The sequence below is a fragment of the Antechinus flavipes genome, chromosome 1 (assembly GCF_016432865.1).
Source record: "Antechinus flavipes isolate AdamAnt ecotype Samford, QLD, Australia chromosome 1, AdamAnt_v2, whole genome shotgun sequence".
Lineage (NCBI taxonomy): Eukaryota > Metazoa > Chordata > Mammalia > Dasyuromorphia > Dasyuridae > Antechinus > Antechinus flavipes.
This window is the reverse complement of record NC_067398.1, coordinates 638,839,242-638,852,346: the sequence shown is the minus strand read 5'-3', so window position 1 is coordinate 638,852,346 and position 13,105 is coordinate 638,839,242. Positions and strand designations below refer to the sequence as shown.

Sequence of the window (13,105 nt, the reverse complement as noted above, 5' to 3'; positions counted from 1 at the left end):
GAGAGTTAGGTAAATCAGGTGGATACGAATGATGGAAAGCAGGAAAAGGGTTCAGCAGCCCTTATGCCAGAAGTACTAGTCTTCCCTGATCATTCTTATATCATATCTGAAAAAAGTATTTTGGAGGCTAAACCAATAGATTTTGGTAATTGATTAGATGTTGGATACTATTCTCAAGAATGAAATTCTGAAGTCATAGAGAAGTAATTTTGAAAAGGAATGGAAAAACGAATGTCCTAAAAAAATAGAAATCAAAAAAATTTTAAACTTTAATTTTTTGTTAAAATTAAAATATATTAAATTGTATTTTAAAGAGCATGTACAAAAAAGTGACAGAGAATGCAGATAGCAGAGAATGATTATAATATTATAACATGGCATAGCCCTATAAGAATAGTATAGAAATTACTATAGTATTTCTACTAAGAATAGTAAGGATTTCTAAAGTGCAGAATGAGCTGGCAAGGAAAGCTAAGAATAATAAATATTTTTTAAATTATTTATTATTTTTAGTGATAACCCAGGTGAGAGAGTGTAGCTAGGAGACATAGGCAACTTTTCATAGACATTTGGTATTGAAAAGTAGTTGGTAAATGGGGCCATAGTTTAGGAGTTGACGCAGTCAAAATCTGTAACCATTGAGGATATTATTCAGATGACTCAGTCATGTTCTCAACAATCTCTTAGCAGAGAGAGGGCCAGGCATAATTCAGTGTTGGGATTGATTGAATCAAGATATGACTTTAACATTGGTATTTCATAGAAGACATCTACTCTCCTTGGGAAAAAAAAGATTCTGATGTCTTTGTTTAAAAAATGGATGAAGAATTTGTATGACTTTCTAATTCCTCTTGGTCTCCAAGATCCAGTGTGAAGAGCAGTGTTGGCCCAATCTGGTATCAAACTTGCAAATGCCAGTAGCCTACTTCAGGTTGAAACAATTTCTTTGATCTGCAACACTATTCATTCTGAACTCAGCTAATCCTGAGCTGAGGGGACCCAGGCAATCTCTCAGGACTTGTTGGAAACATGAAACATTTGCATTTAGATTGAAGTGTATCTGAAGCAGATTCAAGGCATACAGAACTTGGTTGGATTCACAGTGGGCAGTGGAGTTAGAGATATTCTGTTGCTAGCCAAAGAAACCAAAAAAATAATGAGACCAAATCCATAGCCCTTTAAAGTTTGCACTGCACCTTCTTTACAAAATCTGGGCTATTAGTGGTCAAAGTGTTTTTATCCCTATTTTGCAAAGCAGGAAACTGGGACTTTTAGAGATTAATGACTATTAATCTCTAATTAATAGTCATATTATATCATTGTCATATTCATTAAGAATAATGCTAGCTAGCTTTTATATGAAATGTATTTTTAGAGTGTTTTTGTCATGATATCCCAGTGATATACATAAGTATGATGATTCCTATTTCACAGATGAGAAAATTGAGGCATAGAAAAGTTCAGGTTGACATAGCTATCATCAGCAGGCATTTGAATATAGGACTCCTAACTTTTTTGTTGATGATATTGTTGTTTTGCTTTTTTTTTAATTAAAGCTTTTTATTTTCAAAATATATGCGCAGATAATTTTTCAACATTGACCCTTGCATAGCTTTATGTTTTAGATTTTCTCTTCCTTCGCCCATCCCCTCCCCTAGATGGCAAGCAATCTAATATATGTTATACATGTTAAAATATATGTTAAATCCAATATATGTAAACATATTTATACAATTATCTTACTGCACAAGAAGAATCAGATCAAAAAAGAAAGAAAATGAATAAGATGAAAAAAAATTCAAGCAAACAACAAAAAGAGTAAGAATGTTATGTTGTGATACACACTCAGTTCCCACAGGCCTCTCTCTGGGTGTAGATGGCTCTCTCATTACAAGATCATTGGAAGTGGTCTGAATCATCTCATTGTTGGAAAGAGCCATGTCCATCAGAATTGATAGTATATAATATTATTGTTGTCATGTATAATAATCTCCTCGTTATGCTCATTTCACTTAGCATCAGTTCATGTAAGATCTCCAGGCCTTTCTGAAATCATCTATTGATCATTTCTTAGAGAACAATAATATTCCATAACATTCATATACCACAACTTATTCAGCCAATTTCCATCTGATGGGTATCCACTCAGTTTCCAGTTTCTTGCCACTATGAAAAGGGCTGCCAAAAACAGTTTTGCACATATAGGACTCCTAACTTTTAAGTCCAGTGCTATTTCTATTATACCAGGTACATTATCTTCATGGTAATAGGCTCTGTCTTCTTTTTTTCTTCTTTTCCCTTTGTGCCTAGCACAGGAATAAATACATTTTTCATGAACATTTGATAAGTGACTCATGTGAACTCCTATGAAGCCCTTTGTTTTGTATTAAATGATTAGATAAAATGATCGATGAAATACAGATTCTGCACAGAAAGTGAGATTCGTCATGGGCACAAAGAAGGATTACATTTATTCTCCTTTTCTCCTGAGGGTAACTCTAGGAATGCAGATTTTGTTAAATATCACAAGAACTTCTTACTGATTAAAATTGTCTGAGACTAAATGGGTTTCCACAGGATAATGAGTTTCCTTTTCTTGGAGGAGTTCAGATGAGCTGTTCATCTGTTGATGGAGAGGGAAATAGTCTGTTAATGAAGAGGCAGTTTCTTATAGTAGTTGGATTCAGACTGAAAAAGTTTTGATTTCAATTTTCACCTGAGATATTTATTAGCTATGTGACTGGACAAGTTATTTAACCTCATCTGTAAAATGGAAATAATATCTAATAATACTTGTAGCATCAAACTCATGAAGTCGCTACAAGACTTGAATGAGATAGTGTACATATACATATATGTATGCACACACATGCATTTGTATGTACACATATGTGCTTACGTGTACACACATGCATTTATATGTACATGTATGTGTACACACACACACACACACACACACACACACACACACACACACACTATGATTACCTGATTACCATTATTTTAAGGATCTCTTTCAATGCTAAGATTCTATGATTCACCTAAGGAAAGAGAGAATGTAATAAAATATAAAAGTATATGCAAGGGGAACAAAGTATTCTACAGGTTCCTAGGAAGGAAGGTTCATTTTTCACTTAGGGAAATCGAAAAAGGCTTCCTGAAGCAGTTGGTATTTGAATTGGTTCTTAAAGATTAGTTAATATTTCAGTACATTCAGATCGAGTGAAAGGATGTTCTAAGTGTTGTGATTAACATAAGCCATAACCTAAGTATGGTGTATATTCATAGAAAGCCAATATAACATAATTAAAGCATAATCAATATGGAGATTAACAGTGGAAGATAAGGCTCTATTAAAGATCCTTTAATAACAAATTGAATAATGTCAGCCTTGTTGATCAGGTAGAATGATAGATATACTACTTTGGGTCAGAAAAAGGAGTGAAAGGAAACCAATTTCCCTCTTTTGATAAAGATGAAAGTGTATTAATCAATAAGCATCTTTTAATATGGTGTGTCAGTGTAGTATATGATGAGAATACAAAGAAAAAAATAAAGTAATCCCCCCCTCTCTTTTTTGCCCCCAAATTTCCCAGTAAAGTATGAAATGAGGTCTTCAACTGAGAAAGTTGAGGGAAGAGAAAACATGAAAAGCTTCATGAAGAAGATTTGGAATGCTTCTGGAGGGAGAGATAACTTATTAGAGATGACTCAAAGGATTGCTTTGCCCAATTAAGATTATATTACATAAATGGATAGTGTACTTATTTGGCTTGATTGTTCTCTTATGTTTATCAGAAAGTGAATGTAAGAGAGATATATGTGAGCAGTATGGTGTTGAAGTTTAAGACATATTTTATTAATTCCCAAAAACTTTAATTGTGGGAAACCGTGGTTTACAATTCTTTTTCATATCCTTTATCTCGTTTTGTCTAAACAATAACCCAGTGAGATAAGTAGGTCAGGCATTGTTATTCTAATTTTATGAACAAGGACAATAGAAAGATAACATAATTTTCCCTATTTCATGTCCTTAGTTCATGATGAGACCAGAATAAAGACCAGATTTCTCTTTCTACTGATCCCATGCAGCCTTCACAATATTATCACAATATTATCCACAGCTTTTGTTACTGCCAAACTGAACCGTTCATTATTCTGTAAGTATGTCATGTGCTTTCCCCAGTCAGCCAGTAAAATATATTAAACACCTACTATGTGCCTGATAAATAAAAAAAAAAGTGAGATGTGCAAACAGAGGCATCCTTACCCCAAATGTTCACATGGACTGTTTGTTCTTGTTCCTAAGCTATTGTAGAGCTTCCAAGTTTGTATTAGTCTGATCAGCCACAGTTCAATACACTGCAACTTGACTCCAACATAGTGATGATATTTGGGCCTCTTCAAGAATGAAGGACAACACACTTCGACAATGATATTGTATGAGGACATATTTTGATGGAAGTGGATTTCTTTGACAAAGAGACCTAACTGAGTTTCAATTGATAAATGACGGACAAAAGCAGCTACACCCAAAGAAAGAACACTGGGAAATGAATGTGAACTATCTGCATTTTTGTTTTTCTTCCCAGGTTATTTATACCTTCTGAATCCAATTCTCCCTATGCAACAAGAGAACTGTTCGGTTCTGCAAACATATATTGTATCTAGGATATACTGCAACATATCCAACATATAAAGGACTGCTTGCCATCTAGGGGAGGGGGTGGAGGGAGGGAGGGGAAAAAAATTGGAACAGAAACGAGTGCAAGGGATAATGTTGTTAAAAAAAAAAAATTACCCTGGCATGGATTCTGTCAATATAAAGTAATTATTAAATAAAAATTAAAAAAAAAAAAAGAATGAAGGACAACATGAGCAAGTGTTGTGCTAAGTACTGGGGATACAAAGAAAGGTAAAAGAATCCCAGCTTTCTAGGAGCTCACAGACTAAGGGAATAGACAATTTGCAGGCAACTAAAGCCTCTTCCTTCCTGTCTGATTCTCTGCAACTTCATCCTTTTTTTTTTTTTTTAATCATCCTTGTATCAGAAAACTGAAAGTAAAAATTAGTTGTGTTAGTTAAGTATTGCTACTATTATTTTGTAAATTACTATTATAATTCTCTGAAATGTAATTGAGTAATATAACAGGATTATTGAATTTAAAGAATATCCAGTTATCCTTAGGTGATCTCTAAGATTCTATTTAGCATGAGGATTCCATAATTCTCTGAATTAGAGAACTAACAATCATGCAGAATTTTAGCATCTCAAAATTGGAAGGGACCTTAGAACTATCTGGCAGATTTTTTCCTGAATAGAATCTGTAATAAGTGGTCATCTGTAATGGGCTGAGGCTTGAGTTGATGCACTGAGGTCCCAAGTACATGAGGCTAAATAGTAATTGGACCATACTCTATTAATATATAAGCTTGGAGAAAGAATGGCCCCCGCCCACTCTTTGTGCAAGTCCTGATGTGTTGTATAGGAAATGACGATTTTGGTGGGTGGAGGCAGGGGAGTGGAAAAGGAAGGAGAGGAGAGCTCAGGTCTCTCTCGCTCTGCTAGCTTTTGCCATTGCGACGACCTTTCTGATTGTTTCTCTTCTTTTTGCTTTTTTTTTTTTTTTGCTGAGGCAGTTGGGGTTAAGTGACTTGCCCATGGTCACACAACCAGGAATTGTTAAGTGTCTGAGGCTGGATTTGAACTCAGTTCCTCCTGACTTCAGGGCTGGTGCTCTACCCACTGAGCCATCTCCTCCCCTTCCGAATACACACTGCCCTATTTTATTTTGAGTCTAAGTTAAATGTTTTCTGAAAAGAGATATGAGCACTGAACTCTCTCCATTGCAAATCAAGATGTGGTAAAACAAAAAGATCAAGACAAGTGAGATCTAATACTACTGTCAGTTTAATGTCCGCTGTGTTTTATACAGTATCTTTTTTGTTCACTTTGGAAATTTTTACTAAAACATTGCAAAAAAAAAAAATAAAGTATTGTGCAAAGATATATAAGGTTTTTTGAAACTTGAAATGCATTAATAAATAGACTTGATGAAATCAAAAAAAAATTTTCCACTCCCCTGCCTCCACCCACCAAAATCGTCATTTCCTATACAACACATCAGGACTTGCACAAAGAGTGGGCAGGGGCCATTCTTTCTCCAAGCTTATATATTAATAGAATATGGTCCAATTACTATTTAGCCTCATGTGCTTGGGACCTCAGTGCATCAACTCAAGCCTCAGCCCATTACAGTCATCCAGAATAATCTACTGAAAAAAGGTAACACTAAGTACATCACTGCCTTTGTAAGGAGTATATTCCATCTTATACAGTTCTAATTGTTTAAATTTGGAGGCAGACACTTCCTAGCTGAGTGATCCTGGGCAAGTGACTCACCCTTGTTTGCCTTAGTTTCATCATCTGTAAAATGAGCTAGAGAAAGAAATGACAAACTATTTCTATTATCTCTACTTGACATCTCTGCCAAGAAAACCCCAAATGGGATCATGGAGAGTCAATATGACTAAACAACAAAACTGAGAAGGCTGATCAGAGTTTTATCTATCTGTAAGCTACTTCAAAACTTTAACATTCTACTTTATGCTTTAACTTTCTATATTCCAGAACCATTATGTGTTGAATAGTCTCTTCCAGTTTAGAGCATCTATGTATTCCAACAACCTTTCCAGCTTTAAAATTCTTAACATTTTAGCATTTATATATCATTTAAGGTTTTTCACAGCACTCTACAGACATCTAACTTGATCCTTGTAACATCCCTGGCAGCAATTATTATTTCCTGCCCCTTTTTGTAAGGTTCTAATTAATTTTCTGGAGGTCTTCATTTTAGCAGAATAATAATCATGAGAATAGCCAGGGATAAAATCCAAAGTCTCTATTATCTGCTTCACAGTCTTATTATCTCCTTTACCTGGGGCCTGGCTAGCTTTCTGGAGGGCCTTCAGACAAGCCTTGGTCTCAATGGGGGAAGCAGGAGGACAGGCCAGCCACCATGATGGTGGGAGATGGAATGTCTTTCATCCAGTCCTTGTTGGCTCTTATATACTCTATTATAATTACATCATTGTAGGTGTCAATCTTGTAGAGCTATATTATGTACTAAGTGCATATAAACTAGAGAATCATTATTTTAATTCCACTGAGTTAACACCTCAGTCATACTGAACTAGAGAACTCACATGCTAAACTAGATAACCATTGTCTTATCAATTCCTCTGAATTAACACCTTGTTTCAAATATACTTCTCCAGAGTTCTGCCTTTTGCACCTTTTTACAAATGAGGAACTGGAGGCAGATAGGCGAATGATTTGCCCAAAGTCACAAAGCTTCCAAGTGTCTGAAACTGTATTTGAATTTAGGTCTTCCTGACTCCAGTGTCATGGCCACCTACCTTATAATGACTTTAATTTTGGATCCTTTCAAAGCCAGCTACATAATATATGGTCATTAAGAGCTTGAATTGTATTAAAAACAATTAAGTTTGAATACAAGCTTTTAAGTTGGTTTTGAAAAGAAAATAGAAAAGCCCATTTGAAACTTGTACTTCCTTACCCTTGCCGAAATGATTTAGAGAAATTCCTTTCCTTCCTTTGTGACAACTCCAAGCTTACTAAATATGGGAACTCTAGAGACATTGACAGCCAATGGCCATGATAGGTTTTCTCTAAAGAAGAACCTGATTGCTGTGTTCTTTCAATTAAGAAGAGTTGTAGAATGAATTTAATTAAACAGTACTGAGATAATTTACATTAAGAACATGATCTTGGTCTCTGTCTCTGTCTTTCTCTTTTTAGCATCTGGAGTGACATCTGGTATTGACTGAACAGTCAACTTTTGTTATTGTAAGTCAGAATCCAAACAGATGGAGCAGCCAAAGTTTGAATTGGCCAGTAATTTCATCATATGCTTTTAATGATATTTTCTAAATATTTAGAGGATCTTTTAAATTCAATGCAATTTCGCATCCATACACTATCTTAGAAATTTTCAAATTAAACTAATAAATAAAGGTGACTACTTAATGGTGTAAAAATGTTCCATTGTGACATTTCTGTTATCAAAATTATAAATAGATTTATACCTATCTACTTAACAACTGGGCATAGACAGTAAAAAGGAAAAAAAAAAAGCCAACTTGTAAAGAAACACTAGCACTATCAGTCATAATATCATTATTTGCTTAACTTCTCTGAACTTTCATTTCCTCAGTTATAAAAAGTTAGAGTTGGATAGAATTGATAACCTCTAATATTCCTTTTTGTTTTAATATTCCATGTTTAAATATTGTGAAGTTCTAAAACATTGTGTAAAAAAAGGCTCTGTGTTCTAAAGTCCTTTCTAGCTTGAACATTCTATTTCTTAAATACTTTTTGAATGCTGATAATCTAATAATCAGCAGTAGAGTGCTGGGCCTGTAGTCAGATGATTCATCTTCCTGAGTTCAAATCTAGCCTCAGACCCTTCATATGACCCTGGGCAAGCCATTTAACCCTGTTTGCCTCAGTTCCTTACCTGTAAAGTGGATAAGAAATGGCACACCATTCCATTCTCTTTGCCAAGAAAACCTCAAATGGAATCACAAAGAAATGCCAACAACAATCTATGTTCACTTTACTACTAGTATTGTATGTTCTTAGATCCTTTCCAGCTTTAACAAAAATGTATAATCAAGTCCCTTTCATTTGATGATCTTGGATTCTCTTATTCTAAATGGATTGTGTACAATGCCAACTTTAAATGTCAGGGTCAAGTCTAATGTGTACTATATCCCCATCCCCCAGTTTTGAATATGTAACAAGTATGATTTATACCCATCTACTCAACAACTGGACTAAGACAGTAAAGAGGGGAAAAAAAAGCCAAAAACAATGGAAAGATTATATTTAGGTGGGCTGGTCACTATATTGTCTTTTACCCCTTCCAGAAAACCTTCAGATTTACTTGTGTATAGAACATCCAGTTTTAGGTGTCAGAAAAGGTGACACTTCAAATAGGAAATGGCACCTTAGCTATTCCTTAAATCAAGGAGAGCCTTAGAGAAGGAGAGGAGGAGTAGGGAATGTATTTGAATTTCATGGAACAGACCATGCAAAGGCACAGAGATAGGGAATGAAGAATTGCATTTGGGGAACAACAAATAGGCCAAGACTATCAAATCAACAAGCATTTATTGAATGCCTACTATGTGCCTGGTAGTGTGCTAGGGTACTGGGAATACAAAGAAAAGCAAGAGAAAGTTCTTGCCCTCGGAACCCCACAGTTTAGGGTGTAGAAAACATTCAAATAATTATGTACAAACTAGATATAAGACAAATAAAATAACCAACAAAGAAAAGGCATTAGTATTAAGTATGATCAAGAGAGGCTTCTTGTGGAAAGTTGGTTATCAGATGAAACTTAAAGGAAGCCAGGAGAAAAATGAGACATGAGAGAGTTCCAGTCAAAGGGGACAGCCAATGAAAGTGCATGGTATCTTGAGAAAGGAACATGAACGAGGCCAGTGTCACTCTATTGTAAGGTAAGGAAATGTAAGAAAACTCAATGGAATGGCTTTGAAGGGCTTTGAATGCCAAACAGGATTTTGTATTGGATCCTGGAGGAGGGAGTGTGAGACTGTTGGAATTTTGTGTCTAGGGAACAGAGTGAGATGATGATCAGGCCTATGCATTGTTCCCAGTGCACAGCTTGACAGCTAAATGGAGGACTGGAATATCTTTTCATATATTGTCTCTCCTATGTGAAGAGACTACTACAGATGCACTGAAATTAATGAATGTGCTTCATGTTTTGTTTTGTTTTTTAAAAAACAGGTATTAAGACACTTGTATCTGTCATTTTTCTTGTCATGTCTTGTCATGTCTTGTCTTGTTCAATTCTTTGTGATCCCATTTGGGGTTTTCTTTTCAAAGGAATGACTTGCCATTTCCTTTTCCAGATCATTTTACAGATGAGGAATTGAGGCAAACAGGATTAAGTGACTTGCCCAGGTCACACAGCTAGAAAGTGTCTAAAGAAGGAGTCTTCCTAACTCCAGGCACTCCACTCCATCCACCTGACTGCCCCATTTAGGTATTTGTATCTCCCTATTTATCATGTATAAAGACTAAATATTGAAATTAATTTAAATCAGGTCCTTAGAGGAAAAAAAATTGGGCCCAGGTTTCACAAATAGTAGATATTTCTCATAATCTGACCAGCTGAGGGAAACCTTCTTATCCCCTTTCATTACTCACAGATAGACAAACATATCCTCCTCAAAAGGACCCCACTTGTCCTGGGAACAGTTAAGACACAATTTCTATAAATCCAAATCTGAGTGGTGGTATGTCACATACCTACATGATAGGGGGCAGTAACCTAATGCTGTAGGTGAGCATATCCCTGCTTTTTATTTAACAATAATAACCTGCTCTGCTGAAACAGTCACCCACTCACCTATGTCAAGGCATGCCTACTATTGATTCTTTCAAACCAAGTGTTTGCTCATGTCCTGACGTTTTTTAATTTCCTTTCTCTTACTTGTTCTTGTGTCAGGGAATGAGATGACAACAGAATATAAAAAAATTCAGAGAGGCAAACAACAACAATAACACTTAGCTAGTACTTTAAAATTTACAATCCTGTACAGTTCTGGTTCCAGTGGCTGCTTGGCAGTCACCATGACTGGGGACATGTTGCTGTTTAGAATGATGTTGAAGAACATAGGAACCATGCTCAATTTCAAGCTGATTAAAAAAAAAAAAAAAAGACACCCAGGGTTTTGGAAAGGAGTCAGAAGAGCCAAGTACAGGTGACAACATCAAGGACTTCTTATTAAGTCTTAAATATTTTTGAATCTTTATTGCCTTGTGGAATATTTTCATGATGTTTTGTATGATTCTGTTATTTGGCTCTTGAAAGTGTTGGCTTGAGAACCTGAAGCCAGCTTTATAAGATGTTAATTCTCTTTTCCTGATAACTGAGAATGTGTTTGACAAGAAATCATTGGCCTTCCTGCTGAGTACAAGTTTGTGGGACTAGGAGTGGGTGGGAAAAAGATGTATGTAAAGATCACAAAGGTTTTTTAGCCACAGTTTTAATTTTCAAAAAAACACTTTAATATGGCCTCTGAAATTCAGCTCAATTCACTTGGTACTTGGTATTTTTAAAGGGATTAAAAGTACTGGGATAAATCTTCACTCTCTTTAGATAAAGAAATATGTCTAGATCTGACATGGAAACAGACTAACCTTTAGAGGGTTGCATTAAATCTGTGTTTAAAGTTTATTTTTTGTGAATTCATTTTTTTTTCAAAAACAAAATTGGTATTTTTGTAGTTTTCCTACTGTTAGCAGAATTATTACCTATGCACTGCTTGGTGGCTGGTGAGCTTTTAGGCGTCAGTGTGGTTTTTTTTTTCTCTCTAGTGTTTCTACATAAGTTTGTTTCTACATAGAGTTTGTTGGACCAGAAAGTGATTATTGAACTGTGCTAATCTTTTGGAGCTTTTGGACAGACACAATTCCCATCCCTAAGTCAGGATAGAAGTTTGGATCCTCTAGTTTGTAGGCTGATTTACTATGCTGCTTTAGAAAACAGATGCTCCTTTATGAGAGGCTGATTTTAATATCTCAACAGAGGGAGTAAGGGAACTTTTAGAGTTCATTGAAATACTTAAAGGTATTTTAGTTTTTGATATCAATAACTCTTAGGGAAAACATTATGAAAACTCTCTCTTCACCTCAAAGCCCTTTTATTCAAGGTATTTTATTAAATAAGAGCCAGGGTATTATTTAGTTGTATTATTAAGGTTTCATTCTAAGTGTTTGACCTCCAAGGATGTCAAGTCCGGCCTATCTCCCTGGAGATCTCAGGATCAGCCACAGTCAGGATAAGTAAAAGTTCTTGATCTTTAGGGGGAGAAGCAGGAAGATTACCAGGAGTTTAGCCAAAGATCTCGTCTTGATTCTAGAGTCCAAAATCTCCACCTTTCTCCTCCTCAACCTGCCGCCAAGTGAGTCTGGCTTGTATAATCCCACCCTCTAATCCTTGCCTACAATTATCTTAACCCCAAACATTGAGCCAGCATCAATGGTGAGAAGGGCCATTTTCCCAAACATATGCTAATACAGTCATTGTCGAATAGGTAATTAGTCTTAAGTGCTCTGTTGTCTGATTCAAGTACACCTTTTAAGAGTTTCAGCCCTTTACACAAGGGATTTCCTTTTAGTAGGTCATTTATAGGGCAAAGAAATTGGCACTACTATACATAACCCAATAATTTTTTGATTTCTCAGTTTAAAAAGCTATGAAACAAGAAATGATACTGCCAAAAGGAAACTGAAGTTCAGATCATTACATTCAAGAAGACTATTATGTTATTGTTTGTTTTTTAAAATTTTTTGTTTGTAAAGAGTGCTAGGGAAGAAAGGGTAAATATGGAGAGTTGCAAAAATAAGTATTGAAAATAAAACTCATTTGTAAAAAGGAGAAAATCAAATTTACAAAAGTTCCTTTTTCTCAACAATCATATTTATTAGCAGATAATAATAGATTAACTTCACCATCTTGTAAATAAAGTTTGAGTGACTTGCTCAAAGTTATATATCATACAACTTCATCTCAGAAGCATGACTGAAATTAAGGCTTCCAATTTTGATATTCTGACTCTTTTCCCATTCTACCATGCTGGGTACCATATGCTACATAATAGAATAGAAAGAAGGCTAGATTTGGAGTCAGAAGTTTGCAAGTTTATATTCTTCCTACTTAGTACTTGCATGATCTTACAAAACTCACTTAACTTCTTTCAGCCTCAGATTTATCATTTAAAAAATAAGAGGATTAGAATGGGTGATTTCTAAGTGTTCTTCTACATCTAAACCTTATGAAACAGAAAGATATCTTGGCATCTTTGTTGGAGAATATGTCAGCCCTTTGTCATTGGCAATAGTGAAATGATACACTAATGATACACAAATGATACTGATACACCCTTTCAATTTTGTCTGGGCTTCTTTTTGAATAATGTTTACATAAGTAATGTAGCTATTTTAAGTGAGGATATAATTTGTCTTGGTGGAGTAAAGATAACCAGA

General features: G+C 35.2%; 1 protein-coding gene and 1 pseudogene across 3 annotated transcripts in view; both read left to right on the top strand.

The window, feature by feature from the left end:
* TRAPPC9 (trafficking protein particle complex subunit 9) overlaps window positions 1-13,105 on the top strand; it is a 1,007,235-nt gene that overhangs the window by 656,942 nt on the left and 337,188 nt on the right. The window lies entirely within an intron of this gene.
* LOC127544491 (small integral membrane protein 7-like) lies at window positions 9,925-11,125 on the top strand (annotated as a pseudogene).